Source organism: Brachycentrus maculatus, unplaced genomic scaffold, assembly GCF_059751285.1.
Source record: "Brachycentrus maculatus isolate JH-2025_06_01 unplaced genomic scaffold, ASM5975128v1 h1tg000231l, whole genome shotgun sequence".
Lineage (NCBI taxonomy): Eukaryota > Metazoa > Arthropoda > Insecta > Trichoptera > Brachycentridae > Brachycentrus > Brachycentrus maculatus.
Genome location: NW_028280982.1, coordinates 447,638 through 459,199, shown reverse-complemented (window position 1 = coordinate 459,199; position 11,562 = coordinate 447,638). Strand labels below are relative to the sequence as shown.

At 30.6% G+C, this 11,562-nt stretch overlaps 1 non-coding gene across 1 annotated transcript; it reads right to left on the bottom strand.

Moving 5' to 3' along the window:
- Positions 1–3,300: 3,300 nt before the first annotated feature.
- Positions 3,301–3,375, bottom strand: TRNAD-AUC (transfer RNA aspartic acid (anticodon AUC)). Its single transcript has one exon. It is a non-coding gene; the product is annotated as a tRNA-Asp (tRNA).
- Positions 3,376–11,562: the final 8,187 nt, after the last annotated feature.

Below are 11,562 nucleotides of genomic sequence, written 5' to 3'. Positions count from 1 at the left end.
ACCCACCCCTCCCTCGCACCCCCAAGTCTCCGCGCCATGCTTCTGAGAATTTTTTGTTTTTCAGTAAATAATGAGTTGGTTGTACGCCAATGGATAAACACTATGCCAGGCTTTTTAATTCGGTAAATATATGTAAATGTTTATTATCTATTTTTGTTTGCAGCACTGGGTTTGTTCGCATAGGTGATATTTATGTATTGATGCTGTCATTTATCAATATATGAATAGCTACGTATCTGTTGCGTATGTTTTCTGTTTAATGTATTTACTGGTTTTATTTTTTATATTTTTTTTGCTGTTGCCTTATAGCAAAAGCAAAAAAAGGATGAAAGTAGACTGAATGCAGTCGAAATGCGATCTCTCAGAAGAATGTGCGACAAAACGATGTATGATAGATGTACGAATAGTGAAATAAGGAAGGAATGCAAAGCTGAGATAAGCATTATCGACAAAATTAAGAAAGGTGTGTTGAGATGGATTGGACATGTAGAACGAATGAGTGAGGAAAGAACGGTAAAACAAATTTATGAGGCGAATGTTAGCGGGAAAAGAAGCAGAGGAAGACCGAGAAAAACATGGCACGATCAGGTATGCCAAATACTTGAAAGTGGTCAGGTTAGGAGTCGTAACAATCAGCGGGTATGTATGAGGAGATGTATGAACGTGGAAGAGGCGAAGTATGTTTGCAAGGACAGAGTGGGGTGGCGCTCTATTCTCTCTGCCTACTCCTGCGGGGAAGCGGCGTGATGGTTAGTTAGTTAGTTTTGGCCTTATAGCACTTATTTTTACTTTATTGCTTTTCTCGATTTGCACATCTTATAACTGTTAATATTTTTTTATTTTTTTATTTTTACTTTAGCTCTAAATTAAGTCTGCCTATTAATCTTCCTAACCTTAGGTTTATTTTATTTTTGCTGTTTACTTTCAACTCATTAAACATTTGTGAAATTTTGTAGTTGGAATGTTACAATTACCTGTTTTATTTGTTATCCGTTATTGTAAATGTATTTATGTTAATTTTTATTTATTGTTTCGGCATTAACTTTGTGGTAAGACATGTTACAATGATTAAAGAAAACACTTGTTTTTTACCACTTGAGTTTTATTATAGACTACATGTTTATACAGACCTGAATGATGGAAGTTTAACATCTGAAACATGTAGTCTATAATAAAACTCAAGTGGTAAAAAACAAGTGTTTTCTTTAATCATTATTTATGTTAATGTTCTGTTAAATTTCTGAATAAATAAAATAATATAAAATAAAATATATTATTATTAAACCCTTACCGCACTTCAATGGTGCAAAGGGCAATGCATCATATAAAAACAGTGTTATCTTGATCGTTAACACGTGAAGGAAAGGTGATCAGCCCTTTGCATTGACATCTCATCAAAGATGAAGAAGAATATGAAAGTCTGGGTATTTACGGGGCTGACCACCGTCATAGGCTGGTTCAAGTGATCATTTTACACACGTGTAACATTATCCAAGAATTTGAGTAGTGTAGTTGTCAATAATGGGTAGAATTGGTGAATCTTACACGTGTGTAAAGTGATCACTTAAAAACCAGCCTATGACGGTCGTCAGCCCCGTGAATGCCCAGACTTCCATATTCTTCTTCATCTTTGATGAGATGTAAAAAAATAATACAAACACGACTAGTTTCGAGAACTATAAATGTTCTCATCAACAGATAATAATACAAAATAGTTTGTAAATTATCCCAAAATTATTATTGTTATTTTATGTTTAAATATAGTATTTTCTTTATTAATGTCCGCCTCCGTAGTGTAATGGTCAGCACGCTCTGCTACCGTTCCGTAGGTCCCGGGTACGATTCGCAGGGGGGGTAAAATAAATATGTGTGATTTTTTCACTGTTATATTTATTTAATATTACCCTGGACTGGTACCTGAAGCGGAGGGCTGATCACCTTTCTTTAATGTGTAAACGATCAAGATAACACTGCGTTTATATGACGCAGTGCACTATGCACCATTGGGGTGCGGAAAAGGGTTTTATTATTATTATTTTCTTTATTTATACAAATAATAAAATCCAAAAATCCGGGTAGAAAGTGCCTTTTCAACAATATCGCTACGCTTCCCGAAAGCGTAGGAAGTATTTTTATTTTACTGTGTCATTTAAAGGGAAAATAGGGTAGTAAAACGTAATAGCGCAGTAACGGGAAAGAAAACATAAAAATGATATGTTAGTTCACCGCAATAACAAGGGTAGTAAGAGGAGTAACACTCCCTTCGAAACAGTACGTGTATTAAAGCCTTAAACGTGGTAAATCTTGGTGATATTTTCTATCTGAATTTGGCAATTATGTAACCCAATTACTGTCATACAAAATTTTATTTATAAATACATGTATATATTTAAATATTAAAAGTTAAAATAAAACACTGATTCGTAGAGTGTACTAAATTGTATTTTATTGTTAAAAACGAAAAAAATAAAATTTGCTCACAGTTTTGCCTTGTTATGATGGCCTTTTTAAATAAATGTTTACATTCATTTTAAACTTGAGTTTGCGAATGTGTGCAATAATTTTTTTAAAACAAATAGACATCTTTAATGTTTCTTTTGAAAATGATTAAAGAAAACACTTGTTTTTATATCACTTGAGTTTTATTAAAGACTACTAGTTTCAGAAGCTAAACTACCATCGAAGGATGGAAGTTTAGCTTCTGAAACTAGTAGTCTTTAATAAAACTCAAGTGGTATGAAAACAAGTATTTTCTTTAATCATTATAACATGTCTTACCACAAAGTTAATGCCGAAACAATTAATAAAATTTCTAATACATTTATATTATCCACTGACACTTCGTGATGGAATTGCATTTTTAATATATTATTAGATTAAAACCAATATTTTTAGCTTTTCCACTTTATTACGTGGATAAAAAATTAAGTAGATAATAAATAAATATTAAATAGTAAATAAATATTACATATTAAATAAATACTAAGTAGATAATAAATAAATTAAGTGGAAAAGCTAAAAACATTGGTTTTCATCTAATAATATATCAATAAAATTTCTTTTGAAACATTTAAGAAAAATCTTTTTGATGACTTTTTGCCTATTTGATTGAGAAATGTAAGTTATCATCATTCATCAAACCCTTATCCGCACCCCAATGGTGCATAGGGCATTGCATATAAATGCAGTGTTATTTTGATCGTTAACACATGAAGGAAAGGTGATCAGCCTTCCGCTTCAGGTACCAGTCCAGGGTGATATTAAATAAATATTAGAGTGAAAAAATCACTTGTATTTATTTGACCCCCCCCTGGGAATCGAACCCGGGACCTCCAGAATGATAGTCGGGCGTGCTGACCATTACACTATGGAGGCGGACATGTAAGTTATAATGTAAGTTTTAATATTATTTATTTATGCTGATGTTTTTGGTTTCAACAAAAACTTATGTAATAATTCAATTTTTATATTCTGTATATTAACATCTTTTACATACATCAAAAGCTATAATAAAATTTTATTCGTAGGAAAAAAATATATGTGTGTATTGAACATCAATTCATTTTACCTTCCTAAGTACAACACGCGATGGTTTTCACGTTTTCCATCCCTTGGAAACCCGCCCCTATATATTTTCTGCAAGCATACGTCCCCGGTCTTATCCTTTGTGATATTTTATTATTTCTATCTCTCTCCATGAAAACACCACCCTTAGAAAACCACCCCCGAGGAACGACTGCGAAAAACACAAGTTGTTAAGTGTAGGGGTTTTTTCCCGCGGTTAAATTCTCTTTTGTTCGTTTTTTTATGATGTTCCTTTCAACCCTTTCAACCCCTGAATTAAAACCAATATTTCTTTAGTGTTTTTTTCTTACTACTAAGGAATAAATCCATTAATTAATTAAGCAGTCACTTTGTGGCAAAACATATCCATTTTAAATCTTAATTTACTTAGTAAATAACACTTTTTCCTAATCTATTGTAACACATGTTTATATGCATTCCGCATCATTTTCGTTATATATAACGGTGTTTGAAAGTGATTCGCAAATTATCGAAACACGAGTCATAATAGATTATAAGAAATAGTAGTTTCTACCAAGTAAAACTTGAATTTAAAACGGATAAATATATTTTCATCATTATTAATCTAATGTTTGTTTTTATGCTCCATAAAACTTTTTGATATTGCAATTGATACGCAAATCTTGGATAATTGGTTCATTTGATAATACATAACCAACATTTTTTTAAATTAAATCATTCATTTTAAAGGTCTCTCAACGTGTTATGAAACATGTGCCGTATTTTCCTTTTTTTATTGGATATTGGATTTGCTAATATGCCAAGTTTTCTTCAGTCTTCCTCCGCTCCTTTTCCAACTTCATTCGCCTCATCAATTTGTTTTGACATTCTTTCCCTACTCATTCGTTCCACATCTCCAAACCACACCCTCTTTAATTTTATCCTTAATGTTATGCAGTATAACCATTTTCAACCATTCAAACATCTATCAGACATCGTTTTGCCGCACATTTATCTGAGAGTTTGCATTTACAATCGTTCTTCTTTTGCCAACTCAGATCATTCTTTGATTATCCTTCTTTTGCCAACACCATGCTTTACTTCGACGTATTAGGGTTGGAACCAAGACTTTGTTGTGTACTGCCGTTGTCTGATGAATAATTTAATAAAAACCTTTTAATACTTGGGCTTTCATATAATTCTTCATCTATGTTGAGATGTCAATATAATATAACTCTTTAAAAAAATCGAGATTTGTGTACAAACATATGAATATATTAAAAAAAAAATTGTGAATAAATTTATTTCTTAATTTTTTTTATCAAACATTTATAAATACACATTTTTTAATATTAAAAATAAACAAGTGGCACCGAATGGGTTAAATCCTCTTTTGTTCGCTTTTTATAATGCTACTATTAACCCTCCCATACCTACGTTTTTATGTAGTCGTTTGCAAGGCTTTTTGTACGTTTTTTCACCCTACAATTAAGATAAGAAAGGATTTTTTTACGATTGGCGCATGCTTGACATAAACACACTGTTAAAAAATATGTTTTTATTCCTAATGTAATCGTACCCTACCCATTTTTTGCTGAAATTTCAAAAAGATACTTAAAATATACATTATTTTTATTTATTATTCATTTTTTCCGACACATGTCGAATGACATGACTATTTTAAAAATTAATCACTTGTATAATACCACTTATTGAGTTTTATTAAATTACACATAACTTGTTTAAAAAGTCCGCCTCTGTAGTGTAATGGTCAGCACGCTCGGCTACCGTTCTGGAGGTCCCGGGTTCGATTCCCAGGGTGGTCAAATAAATAAAAGTGATTTTTTCCCTGTAATATTTATTCAATATTACCCTGGACTGGTACCTGAACCGGAGGGCTGATCACCTCTCCTTCGTGTGTAAACGATCAAGATAACACTGTGTTCATATGAAGCAGTGCCCTATGCACCATTGGGGTGCGGATAAGGGTTTTATTATTTTTATGTTTAAAAAATTACCGTCGATTAAATAAATAATTATTATTCCAGTTTTAATAATCACGTGCCGGTATATACGACTGTAGTTTTGGATACTAGTCGTGTGTTATGTGATAAAACTCAATAAGTAGTATTATACATGGAACAAAGGCAAAATAAAGGAATGGGTGAATGATCAAGAGTTAATTTTATGAAAATTGTAAAATGTTTATATTCTTAATTTTTCTCTCTTTGAAAATCGTTAAAAACAATAAAAATGTATTAAAAAAGAACTCCACCGACAAGACACACAAGGTGGCTTCGTGGGTCTCTGCAAAAAATTGTTTTAAATATGTTTTATAATTGTGATTGAAATAAATGTATACAATTTATGTTAGTAAAAAAAAAATACAAGAGTTGAATTTTTAGAATAATAACACGATAAATTCACTCTGCGGATGATATATATATATATATATACATATATATATATATATATATATATATATATATATATATATATATATATATATATATATATATATATATATATATATATATATATATATATATATATATATATATATATATATATATATGTATATATATATATATATATATATATATGTATATATATATATATATATATATATATATATATATATATATATATATATATATATATATATATATATATATATACATATTTTATATATTGTGTATATATATGTATTTTTTGACATCTCATCAAAGATGAAGACGAATATGGAAGTCTGAGCATTTACGGGGCTGACGACCATCATAAGCTGGTTTAAGTGATCACTTTACACACGTGTAACATTCACCAATTCTACCCATTATTGACAACCACACTACTCAAATTCTCGGAAATTCTATATATATGAACCAATTTAGAAACCTTGTTCTTGAATCACTAGAATTTCACTAGAGACATCTATTGATAAGATGAAATTCTTCTTCTTCATCTTTGATGAGATCTACCCCTGCAATGAAACAAGTGTGGCGTTCTGTTTTGTCTGGTTACCTCTACAAGGAAACATTTGATGGTTAGTTAGGTTAGAAATATACAAATTTCAAAGTATTACATCTTTTATTTTCCTAATTTTGATATATCGCTCACTCCTTTCAAGAACGTCATAAATCAAAAATCGTCAATTTCCAGTTGTGCATGTTTTCGGAATGCTCAAAAAATGTACTACATCCCAGCAAAAGAGGCATATTTTTAACTTAATATTTACCCGGTACAGGGCAAAAAATGTTGTATTTGATTTTGAAGAAAAGGTATTGTTTAATTATTTTTTAAAATAAACTAAATATTTTTCAAATGGAGAAAAAACCTTCAAGTTTTATTTAAAAAGATCTGTTGCACAGTTAAAAGTTCAAAAAGTGGCTTGATATTTATTTTTAATGCATTATGTTATATTTTTGAACTTTAAAAACGTTCTCCTGAAAAATCTTGTTTTTTAATTTATGACGTTCTTGAAAGGAGTGAGCGATATATAAAATACCTCTTGTGAAAATCAAGTAAACCAAATTTCGTATCGTGGTTTGATATCAATAAAATTATTTATTTATACGTGTAATTGTTACATTGAAACGAATTATTTTCGGTGTTGTTTGTGAATACCGCATAATTGCGATTACATGTAGTGCCTAAACCGAGTTTTAAGCTAAACCGCACTTGTGTTTAAGCTTGTAACACAGTTTAACACAATGTTAAACACTTACCCTGAAACTTAAACCTCTTGCGGCTTAGAGGTAAGACACGATACACATATTGTGTTTCTGTTTAAAGCCTCGACAGCTAGGCGAAAGGGCCTAAGTGAAAGTATTCACAAATCACCGGGTGATGATAATCAATATGACCTTTTTACTCTTTTCCCCTATTAATATTTTAAAAGTTGTCATTTTACTATCAGGTTCTTCTTCTTCTTCTTCATCTTGTTGTAGGCCTTTTGGCCTGTTTTTAAGAGGGATTAGACTCCAGCGATGTCGATTCCCAGCTTTCGACCCATCTCTTTGGTGGTCTGCCCGGGAGTCGTCTACCATGTTCCATTCTCCTCACATGCACATACCATTGTGTCCTTCGTTGCCTTCCCCGCCTAACGACATCTTTGATCTCACATATTTCCTGGCGTTTCTTATTCTATCTCGAAGACTCTTGCCTGACATGCGTCTTAGAGTTTTCATATCTGACACTCTAAGATATAATAATATGGATGTCTGGGCATTAACCACACTACTCACATTCTTGGAAGTTCTATATATATGTTCCAATTTTTAAACATTGTGCTTGAATCCCTAAAACTCTACTAGAAACATCTATTGTGAGATGAAAGAAGCTTTTTATTGAACCGAGACGTTTTCAACTGTATGTGAAGTCCGAATCCTGGATTATAATCACATACATTAGAAACGTCATGAAAAATCATTTTCATTTGATTATTTTTAGCGTATAATTTGACCAGTTAATTTATTTACAACATTTTGAGTGTGTCCAAATACTTGTTCATAAATCTGGATTATCTCCAATTATAAGAGTTATTTTTTATTATATTTTTGACAAATGTGACATAATTTTAAAAAAAAACATCAATGAAAATTAATCAAACATTACCATTTTTAAATTTAATTATTATTATTTTTTATTTAATTCAATTCCATAACATGGTGGCCTTGAATTTTATATAACAAATACTCAACAAAACAGATTTTTCCACATTTCCTTTATTTGACCAGTGACCGGGTTTCGTTATTACCGACATCACCAGTCTAATGTCGGTAATGACGAAATGAATATATATTTTTAAATCACCCTCTATAATATTCATCTTTCACTTTGTGTAATACCACTTTTGTAATACCGGTTTCGAATAAGTTACGAAAGGAATCAATTAATTGTTTAATAATAAGTTTATCATGATTAATAATTGAATAAAACTATTTAATTAACTTGACATTGGTGAAATAAATATATATTGTGTGCAATGAACGATAATATAAATATATAAATATATATATATATATATATATATATATATATATATATATATATATATATATATATATATATATATATATATATTTATATATATATATATATATATTATATATATATTATATATATATATATATTATATAGATATTATATATATATATATATATATATATATATATATATATATATATATATATATATATATATATATATATATATATATATATATATATCCCTATGGATCCCATTGGAAAAATTAAAAATAAAGGTAAAAAAATATATCAAAAGGCTTACCTCAAAGAGCAGAATAAGCGAGGAAACAAAAACATCGCTGCAAATTCAAATATCGAATTAATTCCAACCCCTCCCACGCGACCCACCTCTGCCACCCCCCGACCGTTGCCTTGAAGAAAAACTGTTCAGCATTTGAAAATGGGACGCCCGACAAGTAGCGGGGAAGTAGGGGTGGCTGGAGGCTTGGGGGTGGAATGGCCGTAAGGCGGCCTGGAGGGGATGAAAGAGTGTATTGGTGAGAAGGAGTATCTTTACTCTTGTATTTCAATATTTTTTTTATCGGCCATCTTTGAAAATAAAGGATATTTTGACCAGTTATATATTCACAATACTTTGAAACATTATGAAATAAAACTTAATAAACATTTTGATTGTGTCCAAATACTCGTTCACAAATCTAGATTATCTCCAATTATAGGAATTATTTATCATATTAATTTTTGACATACGTGAAGAAGAATATGGATGTCTGGGCATTTACGGGGCCCATATTATTCTTCATCCATGTTGAGATGTCAAAAAATAATATGATAAAACTCAATTGTTTTTAACATTTTTTTTGGTATTTTTTTCCAACCGGTTTCGACAAGAGCCTTGTCATCATAAGGGTTTTACAGTATCTGAAAAAAAAACAGTCAAGAAACAATATTTTGAGTATGTGAAAAAAATTATTGCAAATTTTGCAAATCTTATCTTTACGTAGTTATTTATATCGATTATATTCAATTATATTCAATTTGTCCGCCTCCGTAGTGTAATGGTCAGCACGCTCGGCTACCATACTGGAGGTCCCGGGTTCGATTCCCAAGGGGGGGTCAAATAAATATTAGTGATTTTTTCACCGTAATATTTATTCAATATAACCCTGGACTGGTACCTGAAGCGGAGGGCTGATCGCCTTTCCTTCATGTGTTAATGATCAAGATAACACTGCGTTTATATGATGCAGTGCCCTATGCACCATAGGGTGGGATAAGGGTTTGAATGTAAAAAATGAATATTCAATTATTTTCACGGAGTAATTTATATTAGTATCTCAACATGGATGATATAGAATAGAGAAGTATAGATATTTACAGGGCTTGCGATCTATAGTAAGCCAGTTTTAGTGATCACTTTTTTTCACACGGCATCATCTCGGCTATTCAATTTTAAAACACAGTAAGAGACATTTTTTTGTAGTACGTTTTTTTGCATTTTTGGACTAAGTAGAATCTACTTAGTCCAAAAATGCAAAAAAAACATACTACAAAAAAATGTCCCTCACTGTGTTTTGAGTTTGGACAGCCGATCTATGTATGAGTTAAGACAGCTTTTTTTAGTTAGCACAGACTTTTATGGAATGTTTGTAAGATTCTCCACGAATTATTTATAATACTAGATATCAATGATTGGGCGGTTAGATTTATGGTAATCTAATTTAATATAAAATAACACATTTATACACAGATGCACATATACACATACTTACATACATTCGTTTTCACACACAAAAATATAAACATACTTGCATTCATATATCATGTAAGAAATAATAATAATAATATGCTATAACTTAAATACCGCTTTTTATTAAAATCCATCGTCTACGTATTAAATGGTGTTTGAAAATGATACGAAAGGCATCGAAATACTTATCACAAAAAACTGATATTTTCAAGTTATATTTCCATGAAAAAACCCATCAGCATCAAGTGGTAAAAGAAACAATTTTTTGTCGTAAATTACCTTCAACAAAATAAATTGTAGAGAGTGAATTTAAATTTAAGAAAGAAAAATATTATTACTTCTATTTTCGTGAAAAAAACCAGGACATCAATCGGGTGGTCAACAAAATAATGTGTGTTTTAAATATCCCATTGAGAAAGTAAATTGTGGAGGGTGTGTATTTTAAAATATACCCGCATATCAATAGTACGATTGAAATATATCATTTTGCGTTGTGACGTCGCCAACCCCTCGCCCACCGCGCAGCCCAGCCTTACCCCTTTAAAGAACAAGAAAATATGGATCAATAAAGAAGTGTGCACCAAACGAAGCGACCGCCCGCGAGTGTTGGGGTCCATAGCACCTCACCATGTACGTATAAGGCAAGGCGTTTGTGTAGGAGAGTATCCATTTTAACCCTAGAGGAACTAAAAATTCCCTATTTGAAATATTTATTTTCATTTTTTTCAAATATCTATTTATTTTCATAACAATTTTAAGCATACTGTGTCTCCACAGTTAGTTTTAGCAAATAAAAATTATGAAGACTTTTGACCTGGGATAGTTTGGTTATTTGATCACTTTACACACGTAAAACATTCACCCATGATTGACTTACATATTACTCAAATTTTTGGAACTCTTTTATATATTGATTAATCTTGTGACACAGAACATATGAGTTCACAACAGCCATTTATGTTAGATTTAGAAAAGCAACATTGTACACATGATTGAAAAATGTTTATCCGCAATATATTGAGTATGTCCAAATCTTTGTTCACAAATCGTGATTTTCCACTTGAGGTAATTCATATTAGCATTTCCAGATACATGAAGAAAAGAGCTAATGACTGGGTATATACAGATATTTTTTGCTCGCAAGACGACAGCTGATAAAAATAAATAAATTCAATAGTACTTGATTTGTAATATGTACTTGTATATGTATATAACTTAATATTTTGTAATAAAATATTAGTAATGATATTTAAAAAAAAATATGTATGAAATAATAATGATGAATTATTGTGTCATATA